General features: G+C 38.4%; 1 pseudogene; it reads left to right on the forward strand.

Moving 5' to 3' along the window:
- The first annotated feature begins 1,722 nt into the window (after window positions 1-1,722).
- LOC123393990 lies at window positions 1,723-1,808 on the forward strand (annotated as a pseudogene).
- Window positions 1,809-9,226: the final 7,418 nt, after the last annotated feature.

Below are 9,226 nucleotides of genomic sequence, written 5' to 3' on the forward strand. Positions count from 1 at the left end.
GAGCAGCAGAGGCAGAGGGAGAAGCAGGCTCCCCCCTGAGCAGGGAGCCAGATGTGGGGCTTAAGCCAAGACTGGAATCATGACTTAAGCTGAAGGCAGATGCTCAACTGAATGAGCCACCCGGGTACTCCCAAAGTATAACTCTTTATAATAGCAGTATTGGAAAAGAAGCTAAAGATCCATGAACAAGAGATGGCTGAAATATGATATGCTGGTATAAGGGGTTATGTGATCACTAATATGAGTCTCTCCAGTGTACGTATTTCAACAAGAGTAACAACTCTTGTTACTTTTTTCCGAAATGACCAAAAAAACCCCAAAAAACTGCTGAACAATTCAAACTATAGACTAATATTGATGTGAAGATAAGAAGCACACCAGTCCTAAGATTTCATGGAGCTATTTGTATGCAGACTTTGTAGAAAGGAGTGGTCAGAAAAATCCCTATTAATGTCAGGATATTGATTACCATTAAGGAGACAGGTATGGGTAAATGGACTTTAACTCGGTATGCAATGCTTTATGTCTTAGATAAAGTCTGAAGCAAGTAAGACAAAATGTTACTGTTATATTTTAATTCTGGGTGTTAAATCGATGATGAACGTTGTCTTATTCTATGGATTTTCTGTTTATGAGAAATAGTTCATAACAAAACTATTAAAAATAATCTAAAACCCACATAATAACTTACATGAGCCTTTGAAATGAAATAAATTATACCACCACTATTGAGTATTTTACAGTTAAAGGATTCAGGAAATAATTCCCTATGGACTGCCAAACTCTTAGACTTCTTCTGACTGCCATTGAAAAGATACAGCCAACTGCTGCGTGATCACTTGGCCCCCAGTGATCCCACAAATAATTTTCTTCCTCTCAAGAATGCTACCACTGTTCACTTTTCCTGATCAGATGCTTCCTCCTCAGTCCCTTTGATCCTTGCTGTTATTCTTCCCAACCCCTCATACCCAGATATTCATGAAAATCCTCTAAGTTCTGTGCATAAAATGTCTCCAGAACATAGCACGTGGTACTTCTCTCCATTACCACTAACAATGAATGACTTGGGGCCTAATCATTTTGTAGATGAGTATTTAATATATATGTAATATATGTAATATGTAATATATTCCAACTGACCCCCTTTTAAAGGTAAAATGACATTATAATATATATATTTCTATATAAGTTGTACATGTGTATTTATATACAGTATACGTGTGTGTATATAGATACACACACTGAGAGAATTATCTATGTATCTTCCATACCTATTCATCCATCTGTCAAGATTTTCCAAAATAAGCCTTATATTATTCCAATACTATTTCAGTAATCTCAGAGTGCCTTTTACTCCTTTTTAATTAAAGAAAAAAGTGATTTGTAGCAAAAATCAAAGAGTTGCTAAATTTCAGGAAAAAAAATTTGTTCAACAGAGCTGACTTCCTAACAACTGTTTTTATGCCACTATTAACAAGACAACTATGAAAGTTACGAGAATATGGATGCAGTAGGTGTTTTGACTGCAACTTGAAACGTCTATTGATTTCTATTTTCCCGTTCTCCCATTTCTCCGTAGGTATATATTTTACTAAGCACTGTGTATATAGTACAACTTACTAGGTATATAATTAGTTTAAAATAGCACATATAACTTGTGCTCTTTGTTTTGTATTGAAACTTCAGCATTTTAAAAGTATATCTTTAAACTGATTTTATGTTAGCTTTGCACAATGGCAGTATTGTAGCCAATGAAGTTTATCCGAGGCACAATTATTACTAATTGAAATTGACTCTGTTAGTGAGCCTTTCCATTCCTGAGGTTGGTTTGTTTGTTTGTTTGTTTGTTTGTTTTGTTATTTGTTTGTTTTTTTTTTTTTGGTATGATTGCTTTTTGAACACCATTCCATTGCAACGTTTCCGTCTTCTAGCTTGTGCTCACCTGCATTGGGTTGTCATTTGTCAAATGCTTGTCATTTGTCTTCTTACTTTAAAGCATTGAGTTGATGTATACTTTCTCTAGGGTCTCCTTTTTTACTACAATTCATCTTTGAATGGAGAAGATCTTTGTGATACTCTGTGCTGAGGAGTGGGCTGGGGTAACCCAAGGCAGGCGGCAGCTCTGAATCCAATCCCTTACCCCACCACCCCTGCTAAAATCATGTCATTAAATTTGTCATGTTCTTTGATTCTGGGCCATACTTTCTAAGGTTTGAGTTTCCAGGGTGGTTCCTAGAAAAACCCCCTAAGTATAGTAATTTCTGTTGTATTCTATATTCTTTATGGAGCTTTTTTAGATTGTAAGGGGAAAAAAGTTGCAGTATGAGTTCTAACTCTCCTAGACTCTAGCATGAACAGTCTATACAGACCTTTCCTCACATCTTCCAGGACCTGCCTGTGTTCCTCTTTCGATGACCCAATCAAGGGTATGTTTACAGCTTTAAGAATTAACAATGTCATTTCCTTTTAGACAAATCTGTGTTTTTGCCTCAAGTCTGAGAAGGCCTATATTGGTTCCCATTCTCTTCACTTTGGTTCAAAGATGACAGCGTGTGGGGGGTATATTGCATAAGTGGATGGTTTCAAGTCCTGTTTTCAGCCTTGTTTCATCGGAGGAGGTAGTCTCCATTTTAATCAGTTTTGCTGTTTTCAGTGACTTTTTGAAAGGGAAGTCTCTGGAAATCCATAGCAATAATTTCTCAGTTGGCCTTGGTACTGCCAACTGACTTTTCATTACAGAATTTTCCCTGACTTGTAAACTTGTATACTGACTCTATCAGTTCTCCTGAGAAGGCATGCCACATCTCAGCGACTGGCAAGGTGCATCACTTTGCTCTAGGGATCCTTTCTATTTGTCTTTTATCATTTTCCTTTAATGCAACACTGTGAGAGTCCACACAATTTTCTTCATTTGTTGGTTAAATTTTCCATTTTTGCCTAGGATTCACTTGCATCTCTAGGAATTAGCATAATGCCCTAAAAAAAAAAAAAAAAAAGAAAACCTCAGGAGATCTGTGAGAGGAACTCAATGATTTTATGAATTGTTTGAATGAATAAATTGCAGCCATAACCACGAGAACATAACCATGTAACTTTGCAGTAAATACGTAACAAGTGGCTATTATATACCAGGGATGTTTCTAGTGGCCAGAGATAGAATACTGAGCAGAATGAACTTGGGCTCCCCACCCTCATGGAGCTTGAATATTATGTAAGTATAAGAAAAAATCTGGTACGTGGGTGGCTTAATCAGTTAAGCATCTACCTTCAGCTTATGTCATGATCCCAGGGTCTTAGAATTGGGTCCCACATTGGGCTTCCTGCTGAGTGGGGGGTATACTTCTCCCTCTTCCCTTCTCCCCTGTTCATGATCTCTCTCTCTCTCCCCCAAATAAAGAAAGAAAATCTTACAGAAAAAAGAACAAAGAAGCAAACTGACACATACAGAAATGCAAGGAATATAAATCTTTTAGGACAAGTTTGTTATTTTACTTACTGATGGATACCCAACAATTAAGACAGTAGATACAATAAGTGTTGAATAAAATTTTATTGAATGAAAATTTAGGGAAAAGGTCAGGTAGTGGTGAGTGCCATGCAGATAATCTGATTGGGATGATATACTGATTTAGATGCTGTTTTATATTGTCTCCAGTGAATACCTTTTTGAGGAGATAACTTATTGGTTGAAATCTCATGCAAGACTCTTAAGGCATTTATTATTTGAAACTGAATCTCCCATAAGATTTTTTTAAAATTAGGGGTGCCTGGGTGGCTCAGTGGGTTAAAGCCTCTGCCTTCGGCTCAGGTCATGATCCCAGGGTCCTGGGATCAAGCCCCACATTGGGCTCTCTGCTTAGCGGGGAGCCTGCTTCCTCTCTCTGTCTCTGCCTGCTTCTCTGCCTACTTGTGATTTCTGTCTGTCAAAAAAAAAAAAAATCAAAATCTTAAAAAAAAAAAGATTTTTAAAAATTAATATATAATGTATTATTTGTTTCAGGGGTACAGGTCTGTGATTCAGCAGTCTCACAATTCATAGCACTCACCATAGCACATACCTTCCCCAGTGTCGATCACCCAGCCACCCCATCCCTCCCACCCCCCAAACCCCAGCAACCCTCAGTCTGTTTCCCAAGATTAAGAGTCTCTTATGGTTTGTCTTCCTCTCTGGTCCCATCTTGTTTCATTTTCCCCCTTCCCCCCACCCCCACCCTGCCTCTTAAATTCCTGATATCAGCGAGATCATATAATTGTCTTTCTCTGATTGACTTATTTCGCTTAGCATTATACCCTCTACTTCCATCCACGTAATTGCAAATTTGCAAATAGCAAGATTTTTGGGGGTTTTGATGGCTTCATAATATTCCCCCATAAGATTTTTAAAGAAAAATCAAATTTTTTAGATAACCATGTATGCCCCCTATAAAGGTCTGTTTTTTATCTATTTTTTACTGTTACAAAAAGTAAAATAAGCAATGCTGTTTTGAAGTCTCTAAATGTACGAGGACTTGAAATATTTAAATTTAAAGGGATTTAAGGAATCAGGAAATAGGAGTTTCCAGTGTACAACTCAAGAACTAATGCTGGTGGGACTTGATTTATTCTCTTCCCTTCAACAGCTTGTTAAAGACTCTTTATTTTAGATGTTTTAACTGCCTCTATTTCTATATTTTAACTATATCTTTCTAACTAAGAGCAGCCTTACATTTTTCATTTTTTATTTCTCTGTTTTTGTCTATATCAGTTGTCTTAACATCCCTATTGCTAATGCTGGCACAAGAATTGGTGTCCTGATTACCATTGACGGCCCCTTCACATAAAGAGGTCTGATTTTGCATCTGAACATTTCTGTCCATTGAAAAGACCGAGGCTGAGTGGTTTAGGTAGAGTTATAACAGATGTTGCACCTGTAAAATCAGTCTCTTTGGAGGCACATGAGACAACATTATGTTTGTGGAAAAGATGAGACTATCTGCTGTATTCACTGGATTGATGTTATGACCCCAGAATGTTCTATGCAGTTGGTCCTGTATTCCAGCAACACCATTATCCCACTTCTGTTTGGCACAGGTACCTTTATTGTTGACCTTTAGATGACATTCTCAAAAACTAGATACATGTGTCAAATAATTATTGAAGCCTATTGTGGATTTAGTTTCCATAAGTGTTCCTACATCTTTTTTTCAAGTTTCCCATCAAAATAACTGTAATATATATAACGTTAAAGGCCCAGTGGCCTACCAGGTCAAGCACGTATGACAAATGTTAATATCCTGGGTGCAAAGAGTACATCTTTTTACTTTTTTCTGTAAATCTACCTATTTTGAGCTCTCTCTCCACTTAAAAAAAAAAAAAAGACACTTTTCATGTACTGGGTTCTACCTAAATGCTTAATACACACTAATGCATTTAATGGTCAGAGACAATCCGGAGGAGGTTTAAGTGTAACCTTTATGTTGCAAATGGGGAAAGGAAGCCAAAGAGATAGCACAAAAACATGACTGAGGATATCCAACTAGGAAACCCTTGGCAGGGGCGGGCTGCAGCCTTCAGTACTGGCATCCTTTTCTTATAGTAACTTAGACTGGCTTTTTTTTTTTTTTTTAAGATTTTATTTATTTATTTGACAGAGAGAAATCACAAGTAGATGGGAGAGGCAGGCAGAGAGAGAGAGAGAGGGAAGCAGGCTCCCTGCTGAGCAGAGAGCCCGATGCGGGACTCGATCCCAGGACCCCGAGATCATGACCTGAGCCGAAGGCAGCAGCCCAACCCACTGAGCCACCCAGGCGCCCCTTAGACTGGCTTTTAAAGAAAAAATGTATAGTCACTTTATCCATGCTTTTGAATCACATCTGCTATCATTTTAAAAAATTTTTCTGAAAAATTCAGAATTCCTGAAGAATTCTGATTTTTTATTTTGGCTCACTGTATGTGGAAGCTTCTCCATGGAAATTTATCGCTTTATCTTTTTCGTTTTGCACTTTTCATCTGTGTCCTTTATTTTATTTTTTGTATAGGAGAAATGAATTTAGACTACACATATCTAAGGCTTGAGTCATAAACGTGGATAGGAAAATATTTCCTTCTTAAAATTTTATATAAAAACTGATAGTGTCTAATTCTTTTTTCTCTACAGCAGCATATTTGCTTAACGTGTTCGGTTCTCTGGTATTGTCATATTAGTAACCTGTAGTAGTAACTCATACTCATTTTGATACAGATCTAATGATATAGTGCAGTCGCCTTGGCCTTGGACTGATTTATCAACTTTGTACCCACATCATTGACAACTTGGCGTTCTTTTCTTTTTAATTTTTAATTTTTTAATAAACATATAATATATTTTTATCCCCAGGGGTACAGGTCTGTGAATCGCCAGGTTTACACACTTCACAGCACTCACCATAGCACATACTTTCCCCAATGTCCATAACCCCCCCACCTCCTGCTCCCAACCCCCCTCCCCCCCAGCAACCCTCAGTTTGTTTTGTGAGATTAAGGGTCACTTATGGTTTGTCTCCCTCCCGATCCCATCTTGTTTTATTTATTCTTCTCCTACCCCCTTAACCCCACATGTTGCATCTCCACTTCCTCATATCAGGGACAATAACAATCACATTGGTCTTTCTTTCTTTCTTTCTTTTTAAGGTTTATTTTCTTTATTTCTTTATTTTGCAGAGAGAGAGAGAGCGAGCACAAGTAGGCAGAATGGCAGGCAGAGGGAGAGGGAGAAGCAGGCTCTCTGCTGAACAGGGAGCCAGAAGCCAGTCTTGATCCAGGACCCTGGGATCATGACCTGAGCTGAAGGCGGGCACTTGATCGATTGTTATTGCCCACATTGGTCTTATTTCTTATAACAATTCGTCCTTTCCCATTGGCTCATTCTTGTGATATTTCTCAACCTTATTTATTTATCATCCAACACAATCACCCCTGAATTTCCAAGAGAGATTTAAAGAAAACACTATGTTTGGGTGAATAGTTAATTGGCATTTTCAGAGCTCTACAATGCTGCAAACATTTTTGTTGTTGTTCTTCCAAACATTTTTAAAAGAATATTTATTTATTTGAGAGACAGGGAGAGTACAAGCCAGGGGAGGAATGGGAGAGAGGGAAAAGTAGACTCCCCATAAAGTGTGGAGCCCAACGTGGAGCTTGATTCTGGGACCCTAGGATCATGATGTGAGCCCAAGGCAGATGCTTAACCAACTGAGCCACCCAGGTACTTCTGCTGCAAACATTTTTTTTTTTTTTAAAGATTTTATTTATTCATCAGAGAGAGAGAGAGAGAGAGCACAAGCAGGCAGAGTGGGATGCAGAGGCAAAGAGAGAAGCAGCCTCTCTGATGAGCAAGGAGTCTGATGGGGGACTCGATCCCAGGACCTTAGGATCATGACCTGAGCCAAAGGCAGCTGCTTAGCTGACTGAGACACCCATGTGCCCCTGTTGCAAACATTTTAACACGCATTTCTCTCTTGTTTCTCCTAAGGTTGTGAAGTTTCTGGATAGGTAATGTTATCTCATTTTGCAGACGACAAGATGGGGCGGGGGGTCAAACTGTGTAAGTGACTTAATATTATATAGTGTATAATATTGTATAGTTTATAAGCCCAAATAATCTGCCCCTACACCATATCACAACATGTCTCTTCATATTCCCTTCTTACCCACTAGTCAGACATCAGAAGACTTAATTGTTGCAGAATGCTAAAAAATAGATGCAATGATTTGAATTCCTGTTACATTTCATCCCCTTTAAGTGGTAGCCGGGTAAATAGAGAAAATAGATGGAAATGGTTTCCAGGTAGAAGGGTCTTTGGAATCAGCCAGTCCAAATATATCACTTCACAGATGTAAATACCACACACACACACAGACATAAGCACACATCAACAACTCTGATGATTCAGAAGACTGTATATTTTTGAACGACCGCAATTTGCAAATGTTATACAATTTTTTCCCAAAGGCGAGTTAATTAATATTTATTGAAGAAATGAAATTAAGGAAAATTTTCTTCAGGACTCTAAGATATTTCTGAGCTACATTTAACACTTAGAGAACAGTCTGGGTTGACAAAGCCACATGAGGTCCGTTTAAGTGGCTTACAGATCAGGGAGTCTATTTTTAAACCCGAGTCAGCTTATCACTGGAATGAACATCAACAAGAGGATTCTAGTCACCACATCTAGTCTTGCAGGTAAGAACCAATCCTGCAGTTTTATTTCAGACATTTCTTGAGCTTGAAACACTTTCATCTGGATTCGTGGCCTGAGGAATAGATAACTTTTGTTAGAGGAATTGACCAGGACAATCTACTCTGATAGCACCAAATCCTCTAAACCTTCTAATCTTAGTATCATGAACTTTCCACTACTACTGAAATTATCCTTTTTTAAAAAAAATTAATATATAATGTATTATTTGCTTTGGGGGTATGGATCTGTGATTCATCAGTCTTATACAATTCACTGCACTCACCATAGCACATGCCATCCCCAGTGTCCATCACGCAGCCACCCCATCCCTCCCAACCTCCATCCCCCAGCAACCTTCAGTTTATTTCCTGAGGTTAAGAGTCTCTTATAGTTTGTCTCCCTTTCTGGTTTCATCTGTTTATTTTTCCCTCCCTTCCCCTGTTATCCTCTGTTTCTCAAATCCCTCATATCAGTGAGGTCATATGATAATTGTCTTTCTCTGATTGACTTATTTTGCTCAGCATAATACCCTCTAGTTCCATCCATGTCTTTGCAAATGGCAAGGTTTAGGTTTTTTGATGTCTGGATAGTATTCTGTTGTATACATCCACTCTTCTTTATCCATTCATCTGTTGATGGACATCTAGGTTCTTTCCATAGTTTGGCTTTTGTGGACATTGCTGCTATAAACATTCGGATGCACGTGCCCCTTCAGATCACTACCGTTGTATCTTTAGGGTAAATACCTAGTAGTGTGATTGTTGGATTGTAGAGCAGCTCTATTTTCAACTTTTTGAGGTACCTTCATACTGTTTTTCAGAATGGCTGCACCAGCTTGCATTCCCACCAACAGTGTAGGAGGGTTCCCCTTTCTCTGCACCCTCACCATCTGTCATTTCCTGACTTATTAATTTTAGTCATTCTGACTGGTGTGAGGTGGTATCTCATTGTGGTTTTGATTTGTATTTCCCTGATGCCGAGTGATATGGAACACATTTTCATGTGTCTGTTGGCCATCTGGATGTCGT

The sequence above is a fragment of the Mustela putorius genome, unplaced genomic scaffold (assembly GCF_011764305.1).
Source record: "Mustela putorius furo isolate JIRA1106 unplaced genomic scaffold, ASM1176430v1.1 tig00001118_pilon_pilon_pilon, whole genome shotgun sequence".
NCBI classification, from domain to species: Eukaryota; Metazoa; Chordata; class Mammalia; order Carnivora; family Mustelidae; genus Mustela; species Mustela putorius.